The following is a 22,899-nucleotide window of genomic DNA, read 5'->3' as shown; positions in this document are numbered from 1 at the left end:
TGATAACAGAGTCTCTGAGATTTTCAGATTTCTTGTTGCATGTGTTTATGTGATGGCTGCCATCTTGGCTAACACAAGGGACTGAACTAGGTACATCCAGAGCATCTGTGTCTGAAGCTGTAGCTAAAGATTGAGGCCACGCATCTGGGCAAGGGTGCTGGAACCTTTGTAGAAATGGGTGGTGGGCAGTGGGAGCACTGGAGCTAGTACCAGGATGGCCAGGGGCTACGCTCTGCACTTTTAACGTAGGCATAATTTGGGGGACAGGGTCAGCATTGCTTCCGCAAACTGCAAGCCTCAGGCAGGCACACTGCAGTACCAGCAGGAGCTGCACCCAAACTATGCCCATGTTGAAAAATGGGGGCATGGATCTCTTGGTTTTGGCACCATTGATCTGGGGCTATAACAGACTCACCTCTACTGTGGACGGGACATGGTGCGGGGCATATAAAACACACTAACAAGAGGGTTACATTTGTTCATTTGTATTTCATTACGGAGTGAGTAGAGGAGTAGTCCTTAAAACTTGAGTTCCAAGAAATCACATGAACTACCTGGACATGGAGGAGCTGAGCCTCTCCCTCCAACCTGCCCCCTGTCTAAGTTTGTATAGTACTCATCAGCACTGTTCCCTCTAAGCTGTGCACGTGTGCGCACGCACACAGATCCTGAACCCCACACACACGGTGAAACACCACGTGCACAAAAATTTGCACAGAAGCACAATTTGCACAGAAGAAATTTTTTGCGCACACAGCCCGTCAAAAATTTGCACAGAAGAAATTTTTTGCACACATGGCCTGTCAAAAATGAGAGGGAACATTGCTCATCAGATCGATGCCTGAGTACTTCCTTCCCCTTTCCTCCCAGAAAATGGGAGCTGGAATCCCCTCATCGTACTCCAAGTGACCAAATGCATCTGCTATGGAACTACAACTTATGAAGCTTCAAGAGTGAAAATGCCACCCAAAAAATGGTCATCAGAACCCCAAAGTCACCAAAATGCTCAGGTATGACACCTTCAGAACTGAAGCTCAGCTCTGAGGTTTATGAATTTACAGTACACTTTGACTGGATAAAAAGGCTGACAAATGTTGGATTCAACAACCACAGAATTGCTCCTTTAACTTTACAAAACAAATGACCTTCCCTCATCAGAATTCAAATGTTTGGGATCAAATGGCTCTGGATTCATCTTCTTCAATGGGTGATGAGTGGTATGAAGTTTCCATCCCAGGATGTCTCTTCTTGAGAGGTTTCTATAGACTCTTCCAAATCCCTCCTCAAAACTCACTTCCTCTAAAGTGTATGTCAGTAGAAATGCTGTCACCCACTCATTGCATTATAAATGAAAGCTTTAAGAACAGTTCCCTGAATTTTCCAGTGAATTCTGCGTCATATGTCTGTTTAGACCAGGGGTGGGCACACTTTTTGGCCCGAGGGCCACATCGGGGTTGTGAAATGGTATGGAGGGCTGGGTAGAGAAGGCTGTGCCGGCACAAACAGCCAGGCCTCTGCCCCCATCCGCCCCCTCCTACTTCCCACTCCCTGACTGCCCCCCTGAGAACCCCTGACCCATCCAAGCCCCCCTGCTCCTTGTCCCCTGACTGCCCCCTCCGGGGACCCCCCACTCCTAACCGCCCCCCCGGACACCCACCCCCTATCCAACCCCCCCCGCTCCCTGTCCCCTGACTGCCCCGACCCCTATCCACACCCCTGCCCCCCGACAGGCCCCCCTGACAGGCCCTGCCCAACCCATCCAACACCCCCCACTCCTTGTCCCCTGACCGCCCCCTCCTGGGACCCCCATCCCTAACTGCCCCCCCAGAACCCCATCCCCCATCCAAACCCCCTGCTCCCTGCCCCTCCTCCCGGGACCCCTGTCCCTAGCTGCCCCCTAGGACCCCACCCCCATCCAAACCCCCTGCTCCCTATCCCCCCTCCCGGGACCCCCTGGGACCCCACCCCCTATCCAACCCCCCCATTCCCTGTCTCCTGACCGCCCCACCCAAACCTCTGCCCCATCCAACCACCCCTTGACTACCCCCCAGGACCTCCTACCCCTTATCCAACCCCCACCCCGCCCCCTTACAATGCCACTCAGAGTGGCAGGACAGGCTTATTGGAAAGCCTGGGAGGTAGGCGGGTGCAAGCCACGCAGCCTGCACAGCTGCGGGGGAGGAGGGACAGCGGGGGAGGGACCTGGGGCTAGGCTACTCGGCCGGGAGCTCAGGGGCCGGGCAGGACGGTCCCGCAGGATGGATGTGGCCCGCGGGCCATAGTTTGCCCACCTTGGTTTACACTGTGCACTCCGCAGCCAAGTTTTCTTTTATCTCTTGTACAACACCGAGCCCTCTGTTGGTGTTTAACTTTACTCTTTGTATCCTCATAACTAAGAATCTTGAGACTTAATTGATGTATCTATCTTTCAAGATAGATACATAGCTATGAACTTTATGGGCCACATTGTCCCCTTCATCTTTATGGTTGGACGTGCCTAAAGCAGGCAGACCAGGTCAAGAGGGTCATGCAAGAGGACACTTTCACTCTCTCCCCTTCTTTCACAGAAGACACTTTTCAAGGGTTCCACAGGTGTGGGTATCTGCAGCAGAAGGATAACAGCTGAGCAGATAGCTTCTTTCCATGGCTTCCAACCCCTCAAAATCCATGACATTCTAGCAGCTGAGATAATACTGACCTAGTTTGGGGCCAAGTCATCCATCTTCTAACTCTACTGAAATCAACTGAAGTACAACAGGGTTTAACTGGCCCATTCTTGTTCCCTGAATGTGCACCACTGTCCTTCTGATGCCAGAATTTGGCCTTAAAATTGTATTGCCTTTTATTATTTGCAAAAAAATATGTGTACAGTTTCTTAAACTCTGTAGCAGGAAGGAAGGCAAGAGGGAGCTGGAGAAGTCTCTTGGCAGAAGGTCAACATTGAAGCAGAAAGAACCAGGGTACCAGTCTTTGCCCATCTACACTAAAGGTTTGCACTGGTATGGCTATCCCAGTGGCTGGCACTAATGACTGTGACCATGGTGAATTCCTTAAATACAGAAAACTGTTTTTGTGGTGTTTTATGTCATCAATATGTTTTCCTTCAAGCCTGACTCTCCACTGATCATTTGTTTACTAAAATGAAGCCTATAATAAATTTTATGCCCCTTATGATTATTGTTGTTTACAACCTATATGCTAGGGCTGTAGCAATTCACTGAATATTTATGCAGTGAGAACCCACTATCTTTCCACATCTGGCTTGTTAAACACAGCATAAAGCACCTGGGATTCTCTAAATCTACAACCCACTTGCTGCATCCATTATTCACCTGCACTGCTAGATGGATTTGCAAGGGCTTTACAGTCTTCATAGGGCCTGATGACTGCTGAATGGCGGTACCCTCTATCCACCCCCAACTCCACAATCCCCATATTTCTAACTCATATTCAAGCCCGCAGTCTTGCCAAGAAATACACATTGGAAAGCCAAATGTCACTATTTGTTTTGAAAATGAAGATGCCATTGAGAAGCCTACTGGTTATTAGTATTATTTATCTCTATTGCAAAGTCCCCCCAAGTATTCAATTAGTATCAGGGCCGCAGTCTGCTGTGCACTGTGCAAACACATAGCACAGTGTGGCCCCTGTAAGGAGTTTACAGTCTATATTAAGACAAGAGGCAAGGAATGAGTATAACAGATAATATCAGGGTGGAGGACTCAGAGATGGCAAGAGTAATAAGAGCACATGGTTACATATATTGACTGGGCAATGGCTTACATCCCTCCTGCCCATCACTCACACTAAGATGATTACAATTAGGGATGCTGTTTTTATTCCCTATAAAATACTTTGATTCTATCATTTTTAAAACTAATTGCTTCTATTGCTGTAGATTATTTTCCACATGGGTCAAATCCTGAATCTGAGTGTCCCATCTGAATAACTGGCCTTGGTGCTAGGCAGATACATGTACAGAGATAGTGGGGAGTAGGCCTGGCCGGAAAAGAAGAATTCCCATTTGTGAAAAAAATTGAAGTTTTTCATAGATTAGAAGGGCAGAAGGGACCAATATGATCACCTAGTCAGATGTCCTGCATAACACCAGCCAGGCTAACATTGACTGTGTTCAGCATTAGGATGAAACTGAGACATTTTGAATTTTTTCATGGAAACAACAGAGAAAGACACACCCAAAGTAGCCCCATGGGGAGACACTCAACTGAAATCTGGGAGACCCACATTCAAGTCTCTTCACTGCATGAGTCAGAGCAGGGACTTAAACATAGATCTCCCACATCCCAGACGAGCACCTTAACTATTGGGCTATAGAGTCAATCTCTGGATTTCTGGCCCAATCAATATGTAATTATTTATACAAAGTGGAACAGCTCCAACTGGAGACGGAGTGGTTATAGCACTCACCTGCTCTGCATCATGAAGAAGTCTGCATCTCCCATGTCTAACCATCTCCTGAGGAAAAATTCCTGAGCAGCTCTAGTGGGGAGGCACCTTCCACCCAAGATGCTTTTTGACCCAATGGCTCATATAAGGGAGGACTGAATAGCAGCAGATTTCCCTGGCATGGATTTCCTGTGCACTGGTCCGGTGAAATGCTCCTCCCTTAAATGGTTCCCCACATTCTTCAACTGAACTGCTCTAGTTCTGCTGTCAAGGGATCTTCCATAGCGGCAAAGGAGGAAACTGGGCTCGTTCTTATATTAACTTCACTCTGTGAACAGAATACCGCTTAAATTGTCATCCAGTCTTATTTTTAATAAGAATAATTAATAAATAATATTTTGCCTTATATCTTATTACAGGGCATGAACTGTCTTATTTTATGCTCTTACAGCATTAGGTACACTGTTGGCACATAATAATAATACTGAAATAAAGCCTTTCTGCTAATGATCTCAAAGCACCTTACAAGTATTAATTAATGAGACATACCAAACCACATTCACATATATCCCCCAAATTTGTGGGTGCCTGGCTCCATGTTCAAACTCTGTGGCTACCCCTTTCTCTGTTATGAGCCAAACCAGAAACCTGAACTGAAGAGACCTCTTTAGATCAGTTAAGACCCAGACAGATCAAGAGCAAACCATTCTCATTAAGTCCTGAAAAGTGAGTATGATTACAGCCATTTCACAACTGGAGAGACTGTGGCAGAGAGATTAAGCTTTCCCAAGGTCACAAAGCATGTCAGTAACAGAGATAGGAATAAAATCAGTGGTTAAACATCCAACACTTTTGCCACATGGAGGGTGCCATCTTGTTCTCAAAATGACGTGCTCTACACTGCGTGACTTTTCACACACCATGCATGAGATGTCACATTGGCAGTGGTGTTCCCACACTGGTAGGGGGACTACAGTACTACTGTTACTTGGACACTCAAGACTACACTGTAAAATAATTTTAGTGAAATTGAAAATAAAAAGAATGTGATAAATTTTGTCTGCAATAATTGTTTACTTTTGATTCCTTTGTGAGTCTTATTTAATGACAAAAATATTTTAAACTAATAAACTAACCTAACTAATAGAATAATAATAACATGAAACTTATGTATAAAAATGAAAGGAGTCTGGGAAATTTAGTCAGATACCAAAGAGTCCTTGGCAGAAAAAAGTTAGGGTAGACCATACTCCAACAATTAGACTTCACTCTGTCCCACATCTATTGGACACACATCAGATTGTCTGTATTATTATTGGTTTCAGAGTAGCAGCCATGTTAGACTGTATCCACAAAAAGAAAAGGAGGACTTGTGGCACTTAGAGACTAACAAATTTATTTGAGCATAAGCTTTCGTGAGCTATAGCTCACTTCATCGGATGCATTCAGTGGAAAATACAGTGGGTAGATTTATATACCTAGAGAACATGAAACCATGGGTGTTACCATACACACTGTAAGGAGAGTGATCACTTAAGGTGAGCTATTACCAACATGAGAGCGCGGGGCTGGGGGGAGAAAAAACCTTTTGTAGTGATAATCAAGGTGGGCCATTTCCAGCAGTTGACAAGAACGTCTGAGGAACAATGGGGGGTGAAGGGGGTAATAAACATGGGGAAATAGTTTTATTTTGTGTAATGACCTATCCACTCCCAGTTTCTATTCAAGCCTAAGTTAATTGTATCCAGTTTGCAAATTAATTCCAATTCAGCAGTCTCTCGTTGGAGTCTGTTTTTGAAGTTTTTTTGTTGAAGAATTGCAACTTTTAGGTCTGTAATCGAGTGACCAAAGAGATTGAAGTGTTCTCCAACTGGTTTTTGAATGTTATATAAATCTCCCCACTGTATTTTCCACTGAATGCATCCGATGAAGTGAGCTGTAGCTCACGAAAGCTTATGCTCCAATACATTTGTTAGTCTCGAAGATGCCACAAGTCCTCCTTTTCTTTTTGTATTATTATTATTACCACATAGTCTTAATATTGGCTGCTACTTAGAAGCTGTTTTTGTTGTCAATTGCTTTTCTGCTCCTTTTTTTTAACAGGATCAGTCTTCACAGTGGTTTTCAAAATAAAATTTTTAAAAAACCTATTTTTTAAAAAAATGAGTTGTGCATTCAACAAAAAAACCCAATTTCTAGAACAGATTGTTTCAAGACATGTGCCCATACTTCTGAACTTAAAAAATGATCCATAATGTCATTAGACACTGCACATTGTTATGGGCATTTAATGAAATTTTATGATTGACTGCAGTATGATTCTGCCAGCTCTTTTCCTTGAGCAAAGTCAGAAGAACATCATGAATCAAGGGCAAGAGAAGAATTTGCTATGCAGATACCTTGAGGAACTTTAAACTTGCTGATGGACCAAATTAGATCTTTAATAATAAGTGTGCTCTCATTAAAATACCAACACCTTACCTTAGCTTTCTGGTCTGGCTCCTTGCAGCAGGAAACTCATCAGGTTCTTGTTGATTACTTGACACCCATTTGCCTTAATGTAAAATGTTGGCAAAAGTCACTATACCTTCTGAAATGGGAAAATAGCCCTGGGAGCATTTCAAATACACTGGATGAAACTTTAGTCCTACTGAAATCAATGGAAGTTCTGCCACTGATTTGATAGAACCAGATTTCACCACTGTATTTAGAATACACACTGTGCCTAAAGATTTAATACTGGAACAAACCTATGCATGAACAGGTCCAAATGATGGTTCACCTCACATATTATTCTCAAGTCAGGATGCATATCGGTTTCACAGAACTGAATTCTAGGTGGAGTGTTTTCATCTCCAAAACTTATGATTTTTTTGGTTCCCATTGAGATGTACACAGGCATAATTTCATTCTAAAGATCTGAGTTCAGAAATAATGCAGGTCAAGAAAATTGTGTTTAGTTTCCATTCTAACTGTGCCCTTTTTCAGTGGTTTATAACTTTTTTTCAGATAAATTCACTTCCCACTTCCTACATATATCTACGTAGAGAGATGGACAGAGAGGTATGTGGTATGGGCAGAAAGGTTTCTGGCATGAGTTTAGGAAGATTGATTTACTCAATACAGCCCATCCTGTAATGTCATGCAGACCTTAAATTTGCTATATAGGAGCTGATATTAAATATCATTTCTTTTTCTTACATTGTTTACTCAGACCTTTCTCAGGCAGCTTCCATTATTGATGTATGACTGCCATTCTGGGTTTGTTCCCATTCTTGAAGGTTGCTTCTCGCATAGTGATTGTCATAAATATAAAGGGAAGGGTAAACCCCTTTAAAATCCCTCCTGGCCAGAGGAAAAATCCTCTCATCTGTAAAGGGTTAAGAAGCTAAAGGTAACCTTGCTGGCACCTGACCAAAATTACCAATGAGGAGACAAGATACTTTCAAAAGCGGGGAGGAGGGAGAAAAACAAAGGGTCTGTGTCTGTCTGTGTGATGCTTTTGCCGGAGACAAAACAGGAATGGAGTCTTAGAACTTAGTAAGTAGTCTAGCTAGGTATGTGTTAGATTATGATTTCTTTAAATGGCTGAGAAAATAGCTGTGCTGAATAGAATGAATATTCTTGTCTGTGTAACTTAAGGTTTTGCCTAGAGGGATTCTCTATGTTTGAATCTAATTACCCTGTAAGGTATCTACCATCCTGATTTTACAGAGGTGATTTCTTTTTACTTCTATTAAAAGTCTTCTTATAAGAAAACTGAATACTTTTTTCATTGTTCTAAGATCCAAGGATTTGGGTCTGTGGTCACCTATGCAAATTGGTGAGGATTTTTACCAAACCTTCCCCAGGAAGTGGGGTGCAAGGGTTGGGAGGATTCTGGGGGGAAAGACGTGTCCAAACTACGTTTTTTCAGGAACCCAGATAAAGTTTGGAGGTGGCAGTGGAAATCCAAGGGCAAAGGGTAAAATAGTTTGTACCTTGGGGAAGTTTTAACCTAAGCTGGTAAAAGTAAGCTTAGGAGGTTTTCATTCAGGTCCCCACATCTGTACCCTAGAGTTCAAAGTGGGGAAGGAACCTTGACAGTGATTGTTACCTAATCATGGCTAAATAAATAGATGATAATAATAATAATAATACTGTCACAGTGCCCAGTTTTCTTTATGGGGATATGTAGTGAAAGTCCTCAGAATATAGGACTTCCTCTTCCTTGATTTATCCTTGGCATTCAAGGAAATGTGGTTGTCCTTGTTCAATTCAAACTTTAAGAGTGTGTCAGTTCATCTTAACAGGTTATTCTCTGCATTTTGGCCTCCATTCCCTTCTCTTTGTTGGTAAATTTGTAACCTTGGTTACTCTCGTTAGTGAGGCTTGGGCATGCAGTTCCTGTCAAAGCTTAATGCAGATGCATTTGCCACCCTTCTACACATATTTAAAACAAGAAGTAAAGCCCTGAAATATCCTGTAAGTGTTACTGCCATGTCTCTGTTTCTCTCTGCAGGTACAACATGCACATTCATTCTCAACCATGCTGGTACAAGGAATGGACTCTTACGATAACATACTCTGGAATGCCATTTAAAAAAGGTGTGCAACATTTCTGCATAAATGTTATTATCTTAAAATGCTAAGTTAAATTAAATTGTTACAAAGTCAGAGATATACCATACAGATTGTGTAAAGAACAGAGAAGTACTATCTATGTCTTTCTTGATGGCTACCAGTTGGCAGCCTCAGATCTTCTAGAAGTTGAAATAATAAAGAGGTAGGACTAGAAATCTGGGGTGTAACTCTGGCTTCAGTGAAATCAATGGAAAAACTCCTATTGACTTTAATGAGGACAGGATTACACCCAGGTCTCCAGCTTCCAAGATAGGTATATTGGGCCCAATCCTTCCTTTGAAATCACTCAGAAACTTGCAGGCCCAGGCCCAGAGACATTAAATGGAACACAAGACATTTATTTTATTAATAATTCTCTTTTATATACAAAAGAGAGGCCAAAAATGAAAGTATTGTAATATGGATTGAATATGTACCACTAGGAACATGACCCAGATACTATGGTGATGTGAACTTGATTTCACTGAAAAAAATGGGAGTTATACCTGAATAAGCTGGAGTAAGGACTTTGGGGTTTGGAATAGAAAGCATTCAGATCAATAGAGCTGCACCAATTTACACCAGCCAAAGATCTGCCCCCTCACATCATTTATAAAACCTATATTTATGGTCTAAATTAAGCCTGCAGCATTCCTTAAAGCATGGGTATTATCTTGGATGAAACTATACTATGGAATAAGCCTAGGAATTTCTGCAGACTGAGGATTTTTTTTAGAACAAAATCATCTGGCTCCCATCCTGTTCATCAGCCTGATACTCTGAGACCAGAAGAAAGTAAATGAGAAACTCATCCAATCAGGCATGTATTGGCAGAGTTTTCTCAGCAACAGAGGAAAAAACCCAAGACTATGTCACTCAGGATAAACAATGAAAAGGTAAAGCAGCTTGGGCACCCAGAGAAGTTTAAAAGAAAATATTTGTGAGCAAAATATATGTAGGAGTGCAAATGTAAAGCCATAGATTTATTTTTAGAAATTATAAAATAAGAGTATTATCGATTTTCATAAGAGATGTGAACTGAGCTGAACCTACCTTGGAGAATGCATCTGAAGAAGTGGGTTTTTTTACCCACAAAAGCTTATGCCCAAATACATCTGTTAGTCTTTAAGGCACCACCGGGCTCCTCTTTCTTTTTGTGGATACAGACTAACCTGGCTACCCCTCTGATAGTCTTCCTTAACATTTCAAATGAATTTTCATACTAATGAAAAGAGCCAGACATAGGGCATGCAGGTGCTACGCAAACTCCACACACACATATACCCATGCACACACTTCAAACTGAAATGTTTCTGGCTCATGTACCTTTGAATCGTGACCCGGAAACCCACCAGAGGGAGTGTTGTCATGCCAATAAAGTATGAAAGTTTATTTTTGTACCAGTCCATTTAATATACTGCTTTTGAACAAAATATATGAATTGCATATTGCACATATACTAGTTGAAATGTAGCATACAGTACCATTCAACTAGGACTTGTTTTTACAGTTACTTTGTTTTTACTATTCACGCAAGTGGGAATAAAAAATAGTATTTTCCTTGACTGAAAAATTTAAATCTGTCCTTTGAAAGCAACATGAATTAGTGTGGAGGTGTGTGAAATAGCACTTTCCCCCTTCCCTATGTGGAACAAGTGGAGAAAAATATATATAATTATTCTTTAAATATAGTAAGGATGTGCTGAGCCTAAGAGGTGCATGTAGGCTGGCATCCCTGTCGGGGGAGGGATTTGAAGCTTTATCGTCAAGACAAGTACTTTGGTGCCTGCATTATATCCAGGTGAAGCGAACATTACCTCATGGTTTTCCCTTATTCTGTGTGTTTTACCTCAGATTGTTTACACACCTTCAGTTAATTTGCTACTGGACACATTTCAAAGGGACTTCAACCTGCCCTCCATTTCTAAAGATGCAATTTTGCACATAAAAATCACTAGCTCAGTGCTTATTTTCTTGTCCTATTCTATTCTCTATGGGATTGTATACTGTGCTCATCACCGTGGTAAGTGAGCACCTTCCTGTAGTGCATTAAGCAATGTGGCTAACGTCTGTCCCGTGTTTGTTCTTTGACCTCTCCCCAGAAGGAGAAGTGTGTATTAGTATTGCTTGCTGGATAGACATTGCATACCTTCAATTCACACTAGATTTGTGTGTACTAATATGTTTGCATGTGTCGATGCTAACATTTGCTGGTGTTGAGTAGAACTGGTTGGGAATTTTTCTGATGAAATATTGCATATTTAGTACTGCAGCCATTTCCATTTAGAAGGGTTTTTTCCGCAACTAGAGAAGTCAATCACATTTTTTAATCAAAAGTTTTGCTTTTGTAGAAAAATCTCCCACCCTGTCACCCCCAGAGAAAGCAGCATTGCAACCCAGCTGGGGTAGTCACCTCCGTTCTGAGAATTACTGCTGTATTTCAATTCCACTCAAAGGAAAATGGTTGTGATTAGCTGCAATCAGAGCTGTGCAAACCATTTGTGTTGAAGCCAGACGCTCTCACTGGAGCTGGGAGCACTCAGCACTTTTGAAAATCAGACATGCCTGTTAATGCTGTGAGCCTAGAGAGCTGGAGAGTCAATGCAAGTTATGTAATGCTCTGATTTCCATAACAATGCATATGCATTAATTCATTTAAATAAATCCCCCTTCAGTTCCTTGCTCTTCCTCACTCTCAGATCAATACATTCTCTCTGCCAAATCCAACATTTCTCACTTGAGTTTCCACTCTTCCCTCACCACACTAAATCCATTCTTGAGTTTCCCTCCATCACCTTGATCTGGCTTGCCTTTGAATTTCCTCCATGTCCCACCCTCTGCCTCAGGTTCTCCCTATCCCTTTTTCAAATCTCCTTTCCAGTTCCCCTGCTCAAATTTGCCATTTCATAGAATCATAGAGTCATAGAAGATTAGGGTTGGAAGAGACCTCAGGAGGTCATCTAGTCCAACCCCCTGCTCAAAGCAGGACCAACATAAACTAAATCATCCCAGCCAGGGCTTTGTCAAGACGGGCCTTAAAAACCTCTAAGGATGGAGATTCCATCACTGCCCTAGAAAGAAAAGGAGTACTAGTGGCACCTTAGAGACTAACCAATTTATTTGAGCATAAGCCTTCGTACATCGGATGAAGTGAGCTGTAGCTCACGAAAGCTTATGCTCAAATAAATTGGTTAGTCTCTAAGGTGCCACTAGTACTCATTTTCTTTTTGCGAATACAGACCAACACTGCTACTACTCTGAAACCTATCACTGCCCTAGGTCACCCATTCCAGTGCTTCACCACACTCCTAGTGAAATAGTGTTTCCTACTATCCAACCTAGACCTCCCCCACCACAACTTGAGACCATTGCTCCTTGTTCTGTCATCTGCCACCACTGAGAACAGCCAAGCACCATCCTCTTTGGAACCCCCCTTCAGGTAGTTGATGGCTGCTATCAAATCCCCCCTCACTCTTCTCTTCTGCAGATTAAACAAGCCCAGTTCCCTCATCCTCTCCTCGTAAGTCATGTGCCCCAGCCCCCTGATCATTTTTGTTGTCCCCCGCTGGACTCTCCTCAATTTGTCCACATCCTTTCTGTAGTGGGGGGCCCAAAACTGGATGCAATACTCCAGATGTGGCCTTACCAGTGCCGAATAGAGGGGAATAATCACTTCCCTCGATCTGCTGGCAATGCTCCTATTAATGCAGACCAATATGCTGTTAGCCTTCTTGGCAACAAGGGCACACTGTTGACTCATATCCAGCTTCTCATCCACTGTAATCCCCAGGTCCTTTTCTGCAGAACTGCTCCTTAGTCGGTCGGTCCGCAGCCTGTACCAGTGCATGGGATTCTTCCGTCCTAAGTGCAGGACACTGCACTTGTCCTTGTTAAACCCCATCAGATTTATTTTGGCCCAATTCTCCAATTTGTCTAGGTCACTCTGGACCCTATCCCTACTCTCCAGCATATCTATCTCCCCCAGCACCTTAGTGTCATCCGCAAACTAACTGAGGGTGCAATCTATCCCATCATCCAGATCATTAATAAAGATTCTGAACAAAACTGGCCCCTGGGGCACTCTGCTTGATACCGGCTGCCAACTAGACATTGAGCCATTGATCACTACCAGCTGAGCCTGACAATCTAGCCAGCTTTCTATCCACCTTATAGTCCACTCATCCAATCCCTACTTTTTTAACTTGCTGGCAAGACTACTGTAGGAGACCATATCAAAAGCTTTGCTAAAGTCAAGATATATCACGTCCACTGCTTTCCCCATGTACACAGAGCCAGTTATCTCATTATAGAAGTCAATCAAGGTTGGTCAGGCATGACTTGCCCTTGGTGAATCCATGTTGACTGTTCCTGATCACCTTCCTCTCTTCCAATTGCTTCAAAATAGTTTCCTTGAGGACCTGCTCCATGCTTTTTCCAGGGACTGAGGTGAGGCTGACCGGTCTGTAGTTCCCTAGGTTCTCCTTCTTCCCTTTTTAAAAGTTGCCAATTCCCTCAGCATCCTTGGATGCATTAGATCTCGACCCATGGACTTGTGTATGTCCAGCTTTTCTAAATATTCCTAAACCTGTTCTTTCACGACTGAGGGGTGCTCACCTCCTCCCCATATTGTGTTGCCCAGAACAGCAGTCTGGGAGCTGACCTTGTCTGTGAAGACTGAGGCAAAAAAAGTATTGAGTACCTCAGATTTTTCCACATCATCTGTCACTATGTTGCCTCCCCCACTCAATAAGGGTCCCACACATTCCCTGACCTTTTTTTTGTTGTTGCTAACGTACCTGTAGAAACCTTTCTTATTACCTTCACATCCCTTGCTAACTGCCACTCCAGTAATGTTTTGGCCTTCCTGATTATACCCCTTCATGCTCGAGCAATATTTTTATACTCTTCCCTAGTCATCTGTCCAAGTTTCCGCTTCTTGTAAGCTTCCTTTTTGTGTTTAAGCTCACCAAAGATTTCACTGTTAAGCCAAGCTGGTCACCTGCCATATTTGCTATTCTTTCTGCACATCGGGATGGTTTGTCCCTGTGCCCTCAATAAGGATTCTTTAAAATACAGCCAGCTCTCCTGGACTCCTTTCCCCCTCATATTAGCCTCCTGGCGATCCTGACCATCAGTTCCCTAAGGGAGTCAAAGTCTGCTTTTCTGAAGTCCAGGGTCCATATTTTGTTCTCTCCTTTCTTCCTTTCGTGAGGACCCTGAAATCGACCATCTCATGGTCACTGCTGCCCAGGTTGCCACCTACTTCTACTTCCCCTACCAATTCTTCCCTGTTTGTAAGCAATATGTCAAGAGGAGAACAGTCCCTGGTTGGTTTCTCCAGTAGTTGCACCAGGAAGTTGTCCCCAACTCTCTCCAGAAACTTCCTGGATTGTCTGTGCGCTGCTGTATTGCTCTCCCAGCAGATGGCAGCGTGATTGAAGTCCCGCATTAGAACCAGGGCCTGTGTTCTGGAAACTTCAGTTAATTGTCCAAAGAAATCCTCGTCTACCTCATCTTCCTGGTCCAGTGGTCTATAGCACACTCCCACCATGACATCACCCTTCGTACTCTCGCATCTAAACTTAACACAAAGACTCTCAACAGGCTTTTCTCCAGTTTCATACTGGAACTCTGAGCAATCATACTGCTCTCTTACATACAGTGCAACTCCTCCACCTTTATTCCCCTGCGTGGCCTTCCTGAACCATTTATACCCATCCACGACAGTGCTCCAGTCATGTGAGCTACACCACCACGGTCCCCCTGGTCTGGCTCCTCACATCTTTGCTTCTCTCCCCATTTCAAGTTATCTCCTCTCTCTGGATCCTCACACTTGAATTTTTTGACACTCCTGTGGATTTGATGGAGTCCAGAGGGAACCTCTCTGACACTGAGGGTAGGGTATTCTCAACCAAGGGTCCTCAGCTCTGAAACATGCCTTCAGAGATCAGACTGAGTTTACTTCTAATTTTAAATACCCGAGTGAACACAATAATTGCCAATATTTGATTGTATCTCTCTCCCTTCAATCGTTTCTCTGGCACTTGTTGCTTATCTTCTCAGCTTAGAAGCTCTTTGAAGCATGAGCCATGTCTTTCTGTGTGTGTGTACAGTACTTATCACAATGGGTTCCCATCCTGATAGGGCACTACTGCAATGTAAATGAAATAAAATATTAACTTGAGTCTCACTGCCTTCAAATGCAAGACAAGGCATAGAGGTTTGTTGAACAAGCCCTTTCAGTGAAGATGACCAAAAATGGTCCAGTGACAGCTCTCTTTGGAGGAGCAATTAAGTGGAGAAGAAAAAAGAATAGGAGGGGAGAAATAATAAGAAAGAGTATGGGGAAAAAATCCCTAAAGTAAGATAAAAGAAATCGCAAAATAATTATGGTTCCTAGGTGGATTCTTGGGCTAATTATGGTTTTAAAACCTTCTGCTTAGGGCCCATATATCACAGTGATGGATGCATCACCTAAACATAGAGAAAAAGAGAGATCCATGGCATTGTACTAATTCACAAAAAAACAGCATAAACTGAAAATCAGTATCCTTCCTGCAACAGTAGTGTAAGTACATTTCTCCCATGTCATATGATACTCTACACCAAATATTGCCAAGCTGGTTCATTTCCAGCTTCTTTCTTAAAGTACCCAATCAGCAGCTGTTAAAATCAAATTAGATATGTACAGTATGACTTCTTCATCAACCGTTAACAAAGCTCGTTATTTAATTCGTCTCTCAAATTGCATTTAATAGAGACTTAAAGCAATGCCTATGACTGTCACTGGGGTGCCCATTCATTATAAATTTCACTTGCAGGGAGAACTGTGTTTAATCACCACGATTTTTCTCTATCAGTGCCATTTGCATAAGGGCTGGGCAAGCAGGCATGATGAAAAATTGAATCCAGCTAATGTTATTGATTGGGAAGATCTGACCCTGAAACTGAGCTTCATTAATTATCCTGGCTTCCTCTTCAGAAAGCTGAACTATGGAAGATTTCATTACATTACTGCATTGCATGCAGCATCAGTATTGTTCATGGTGCTTACATTATTACATACTCACTCATTAAACGCATGCAATGCTTAATTAGATAGGGATCATATTATATGCTGCTAGACGATATAACTGGGGAATGAATAAAATCTTGGAAATATCTAATTTTATGGATTGCTAAAGACTGTAAAGAAATATCTGGATATCTAATACAAAAGGACAGAAAGATAGATTAAGGACCCTGTTTAAATCTTTGGCTTTTATAGCCTGTTTTTTCAGAGGTGCCCACAAATCCCGTAAATATCAGTTTGAGGTACAAGTCCTCTGCACCTCTGAAAATGAGCCCACTAGTGTCCAGTGGATTTTTGATACCAGTCATTCCCAAGGGACACTTGCTGAAATATTTTCTCATTGTGAAACAGCACAGCTGCAAATTCAGCATGGCCAGCTCTTGCGATTTTATTGTGAGTCTTGCAATTTTTCAAGTTTTATTGAAAGCTCCGGTTCCTAGAGTCTTGTGATTATGTGAGAATCAAATCTCAGCTTTCATTAAAAAAATACTTACTTTCTAACCCCCATTGTTGTGGAGAAAATGTTGAAAATGTGATCTACGTGTACCCTGACAGCTCAGAAACCCGAAAGCAAATAAAAAGAACCTAAAATCTAATATTTGGGTTTTTAAAAAAAATCTATTGGGGGGTGGAGAGAGAGAGGCAGACTCATGATTTTTGAGCATTTGGGGCTGCAACTTTCAGTGACTCCATATAAATCACATAACTGCACCACCAATAAATATTTGCACAGCTGCAAACAAACCGACTTATGCCATTCTGCCACACTTGGGATGGAGTCAGATATGGGTAACTGGAAAATACATGGCACACTAGTTATCTGCTTGTGTTCTGTTGCTGTAGTTTGCAGTGGTCACCATATATGTTTATGGTTTTGAAGCAAGCCTCTGCTGTCTTTCGTTCTAAGGCATGCTGGCTGATTCCACCCCTTCCTGGCTGCTAACAATCTGTTTGCAGTGCGAATATGTGGGACAATTATGTAATGTTTACCGTCTTTGGAGACTGTGCAATTGTGCATGCAGAATATGGTTCTCTGTGCACTCTTTGGTGAACATGGAATGAGAGAGAGAGAAATGTACTTCAGACCAAACGGGGACATTTAGCTCCCAGAAACAGATATAAAATATTGATGGCCTTTAACAGAAACCGCTACAATGTTACTGAGTTGATTACAGAAAAAGTCACTTAGGACCACATTGTGCTCAGCTACTCTGAGCCCAGGCAAGGAGTAGTCCATAATTACAGTCCCCCTGATGCTACTTCTACACCCCTCCTAAGATGTGAGACAAACCACAAGGTTAATAGACCCACTCCCTGTGGTGCACCAACAAGAGAAGCAGGAGCATCAGGCTGGAGAGGGGGCACATTGTTCCCAACAGGCTGTATCAATCAGTTCCCTGTCCTGCCTGCCTGGGAACTTCAAGAAGAGTTTGAACTCCTTATTCTCCATCAACCCGAAAGTTTGTTTGACTCTAAATGGCACTACTGCATCAGTTGTCAGTATAGCTAAGCTCCAAATTAGAATTTCAGTTTACCTAAAAACGTTTCCAAATCTCTGCTGAAAAGAAAGGGGCAGCTGAGAAATCCCTGTGGCTGCCATTTTATTGACAGTTCCAGTCTGCACAGGAAGCAGAGCCAATTGACATGAACAGCATCAAGGCAGGAGGACAAGATGCAGCCAGAGACACAGGAAATGCCAGAAGGTTTCCATGACCCCTTTAAGATCTGTATTTCCCTCCTAGCTTTGGATGGTTGTCGATACATGCACTAAACCACAACAGAAAGCCAGAAAAGTAGTTCCTTAGTTAATCTTTAAGTTATTGTCTCTGAATGTGTGTGGATTCAAACATCTGAAAGCCAACAGAGACCATTAGCTCATTTAGTCAGACCTCATGTATATCACAGGCCAAGAATTTCATCCAGCTGCCCCTGTATTGAGCCCCATCCCTTGTGTTTAACTAAAGCAGATCTTCCAGAAAAGCATCCCTGCTTGATTTGAAGACTTTAGATGATGGCAAATCCACCACTTCCCTTAGTAGTTTGTTCCAGTGCTTAATGATCGTCACTGTTAAAAAGGTGTGTCTATATTAGGGCATTTTAATGAAATAATTATTAATTTGCTCAACTTTTCCACTGAATAGCTAGAACCTATGTAATAGTCTAATTAATAGTCTAGTGTGTGTATCTCTTTCTCTACAAGCTGCAACAACTCTGAGAATAAAATGGCTGCTGACTGAGTGTACAGAGAGTATAGACCAGGGATCGGCAACCTTGGGCACACGGCCTGCCAGGGTAAGCCCCACGGCGGACCAGTTTGTTTACCTGCCGCATCCACAGGTTCAGCCAATCACAGCTCCCACTGGCCACGGTTTGCCGCTCCAGGCCAATGGGGGCTGCAGGAAGTGGCAGCCAGTACATACCTCTGCCCACCAGGGGGCTTACCCTGGCGGGCCACGTGTCAAAGGCTGCCGATCCCTGAGGTAGACATTTAAGGGTGCAGTATGTAGAAACCAAAGGCATCAGAGTTTAATTGTTACAGACACCCCTTATTAGATGTTGATTCTTTTCTCTTTAAAGAAAAAGCAGGGAGCTGGCTACAATAGTGCCTTATGTATTGTTCTTTCTCCTCTGGAGGTCAGGATAGAAATCCCTACATGACACACAAATATGACTTGCATGGGTCTCTCATCCTAGTCACTAATGGACAGTTGTCTACATCACAAAACTTCCTCACAGTATAGCATGGTAATCGGGTTTCCACATAAGAACTGAACTGGACTGGAATTATGGGGAGAGGGGGAGGGGGTGTCTGGAGGAGATGCTGGTTGGGACAAATGAAATAGCAGGGGGTGTTACACATAGAACTGGCCTACATTTGTGGGCCAAGACTGGAATAGCAAGACTGGAATAGCAGAGTGTAGTGGTGACTCTTGAGCACTGCCAGCCTGCTATAGGGCTGTCTCCAGCCAGCATTGTCAATCACTTTTTCACAAGCCTCAACTTAACACAAATGGTTTAGAAAACAGAGGGGACAAATGCTTAAAGCACATCTATTGAGCCCAGTGTATAATGAGTTTTGCTCATAGGCTAAGCCTCAGGAGAAGTTAGACTTATATGAAAGCCAAGAGAATATTTTTGTTCTCTATATGTTTCCTCTGCCAAGAGTCAACAAAAGCTTAGCTAAATAGAACCAGCCAGAATGTCATTCTCTGTGTGACTAGGAGAGGTGGAGAGCTTTGCACTTTGAATAGTAATAAGTTACTGACTCCTTTTCTAACTGACGACATCAGTCCCCTCGAACACAGAGGTTCAGCTCATTAAACAGCAAGGGAACCTTACACCTTTGCACTATGTGGTTAAAAGACAGCAAGATCATAGTCAAGACATATGACAAGACAATGAGATATATGATTTTTTTCCAAAGAGCTTTTAATAACCTTAATGGTGTCCAAATATTTTCTGTTTAGTCTGTCTCCCAAAGAATCAAAGATCATTTGAATTCCCCTGTATTGCCATGATGTTGATTAAAGTAATAAGACAATTGATAACAACATTAAACATGTCACAGCATCATTTGCAGGCTCCAAAGCTCCAGGCAGACCAACTTCCTAAATCAATTAGACTCATGGGGCCAGATTTGTACCTGATGGCTTCAGTGCAGTTGTACCAGGGAGGGATTTACTCCATGATGATGTTAAACAGTGGTGAAGCTTTTGATTTAGTCTGCAGCAAATTCATTCCAGATGCCCTCTGTTTCTGAAATCTCCCCAGACCTTCCCCTGTTAATATCAATGGGGCAAAGTCAAAGGAGGATTAAGGTTTCCTGGGACCCTGGGCCAGAGCAGGTAGGGGGCCTCTCCCCATTCCTTCCACCTGTGGTCCCGCCCCCATTCTGCCCCCTCCACATGTGACCCCACCCACGGTTCCACCCTTTTCTCCCCCTTCCTCACCCCTGTTCCACCCAGGGGCCCCACATTCTGCCCCCGCACTGCAGCCCCAAGACTGGAGAAGCTCTGTCCCTCCACTGTGGCCTGGGGGCACAGCACATGACCCCCCATCTCTGAGGCTGCAGCAGGTAGCGAGAACTCCTCCAGTCCGGGGGCCACAGCGGGGGGGTCCCAGTGCTTCTGCCGGGGATGGTGTTGGTGGGGGGGACTCTGGGGGCTTCCCCTGCCACCCTCTGGCTTCTGCTGAGGATGGGATGGGGGGGCACTGGGGGCTTCCTCTGCCACACACACACCCGGTTTCTGCCAGGGACGGAGTTGGAGGGGGAGTGCTGGGGGCTTCCCTTGCTTGGGCTAGGGGACCGCTGGAGGCTTCCCCTGCAGCCAGCCAGCTTCTGACAGGGTTGGGAGGCACTGGGGGCTTCCCCTGTGGCCCCCTGGCTTCTGCCAGGGAAGGTGTCTGGGGTCACTGGGGGCTTTTCCTGTCACCAGGCCCAGCACAGATGCCAGGAAACAAGTTGAGAGGCACAGGGTGCTTCCCCTTCCACCGCCCTGCCCACCCAGCACTACTTTCCGGGAGCAGGGTCAGGGAGCGGGGGCTTTCCCCACTCACCCAAGCCTCTGGAGCCCGCAGCTGGCTGGGGCTCGTGGGCATGGGCTCCATTGGCTAATCTACCACTGGACAAAGTATACACAGTGCCTGGTCCAACCATTGACTTCGATGATGTGACACCAGAGATGCATTTGGTGCAGTACAACTGAATTGTGACTGATGTCCTCCTTGTGCATTTTCATAAAAGTAATACATTACATTCGTTCTTTATACAACACTTTCATTAGGTTTACAGAAGGAATATTGCCAATGTTATTAAAGTCAAGTACACTTTACAGATAAATACTTAAAGGGATGGCATTGTGCTTAAAGGGACACAGTCCAGATAAAAGTAAGGGGCCAGATCCTTGGGTGCATCTGAAATGCACAGAGCACACATTAGCAGATGATGTGCAGAGATGGCCAAAAGCACCTTGTTACACTGCCAAGATACTGGCACTGCTCTGCAGAAGCCACTACTCCTTTGCTGTGCTGGAGTAGTCTGAGGGCTGCTCTGGCTTGCAATGCCCCTATACAGTCACAGGGGGCTGAAAATACATCTGAGAATTGGAGTGTCATACAGGGGTCTCAACCAAACCCCCATTTCCCCTCCTTGTTGTTGGTCTCCTTTCATCTGTGAGAGATGGTGGGAATTGCAGCCTATGATGAAGATAGTTTGCAATGTCCCGCCTACACTGGCAGCAGAAACGGTACGATGCATAAGAGTCCTTGGATCAGCTCTATGTAACCAACCATTCCACCTACACTGCGTTGATCCTCTGAGTTGATTAAATGGCTCAGGGCACAAATTGGCCATAATGTACCAAGGATCTGGACCAAAATGTAACAGATGTTCTGATCTAGGTTCTTACAATTCACATTAGAAAGAGAAGATTTTTTTAAAATCAAATGCCCCTCTCATTACTGCACCCTGATGATTTGGTTTTATTTTTTGCATGTCTTTCATCGTGAGTAGTGTAGCTAGACTGATCCATTTTATGTTTGTGAATAGTTGGTTTCACTTTTCCAGTTTTTATGCACTAGCACAATCATTCTGCAGTCAGGTAACGTTTCATTTGGGAGGGAAGGGGGGATAGCCTCTTTTTATGTATTGACTGATTTAATTCCTGTACACATTTCTGTTCCTATGAAGTTGTCTTCTCTCAACTCCCTCCCCCTCCAGACTTTTTTTGGTTGGTTGGTCAGCTGTTGTGTTGACAATCTAAGGGCCAAATGTGTGATTAAGCTACAGCCCTGCTTTGTGAACAGTTACAGCCACCCTATAGAGCTTTGAGAGGTGATGTACAATGATGCTCTGGGGCAAGCACAGTTTAATGCAAGGCAGGTGAGCGGCATAACTCCCCTATGCCCTTTTTACAGCCAAGGGAAGTGTTAATCCTGAGTAGTCTTTACCTTCCCCTGAGCACAAGAGTTCTGACTGTACCCCTACAAGAGAGCTTTGCAGGGAGAGGCTCCTTTGTGCACCCATACTGAGTCTGGGCACAATCTGACCTTTAGCGTTGGCTTACCCTACCTCTTTTTTACTCCACATAACACCGTTTTCTTATAGCTGCTGGGAATGCATTTTTTATCATCCAATTGTTAAATGTTTTTGGAGTCTGTTCCAAGGTGATCTCCAGTGACTGAGATGGTTTCTCCAAAGTAGTTTAAAAATGTGCTTCCACAGATTCCTCCTAGGATCTCATTTGTAACTTTTATCACTCAGGTTATAGGGCAACCTGCTGGGGGGGTTTATGACAAAGTTCAAAGGCATATAGACCAAATTTTGAATTGCATGAAATTCCAGTGAGTGCCACCTACTGGATCTGTGCTTCACTTCCCTTTTAAGGAAAAGAAGCAAGTACGTACAATGGCTGGTGTACTCTTGGGCTCATTGCATACAAAAGAAAATTGGAGAATTCCCCTGTTAGTTTGCAAGACTCTCTTTTATTTTCAGTCACAAAGTGTCAGCATTTCAGCCTAAAGAAAGCCCAAAGGGATGTAAAGATTGAAGCTTTATCCAATGTCACTGAAAATAGATGAAATCATAACTAAATACCAGAAGAGCTTTGTTACATTTGGGTGGAACTGAAATGCTGCTGGAATTACCTGCATTGACTGTGGAGTTTATTATTAATTATTATTATTATTATTTATTTGCTTCTTAAAGAAAGCCTGATCCAGACACAAATTTTAAGTGTGCTTCAAACTGGCCTCTAAATTTTGCACTTACATTTACCTGTGCTCGCATCTGACTACTCCATTTGTGAGTACAACTGACT

The sequence above is a fragment of the Eretmochelys imbricata genome, chromosome 6 (assembly GCF_965152235.1).
Source record: "Eretmochelys imbricata isolate rEreImb1 chromosome 6, rEreImb1.hap1, whole genome shotgun sequence".
NCBI classification, from domain to species: Eukaryota; Metazoa; Chordata; order Testudines; family Cheloniidae; genus Eretmochelys; species Eretmochelys imbricata.
This window is presented reverse-complemented; position numbering follows the sequence as displayed.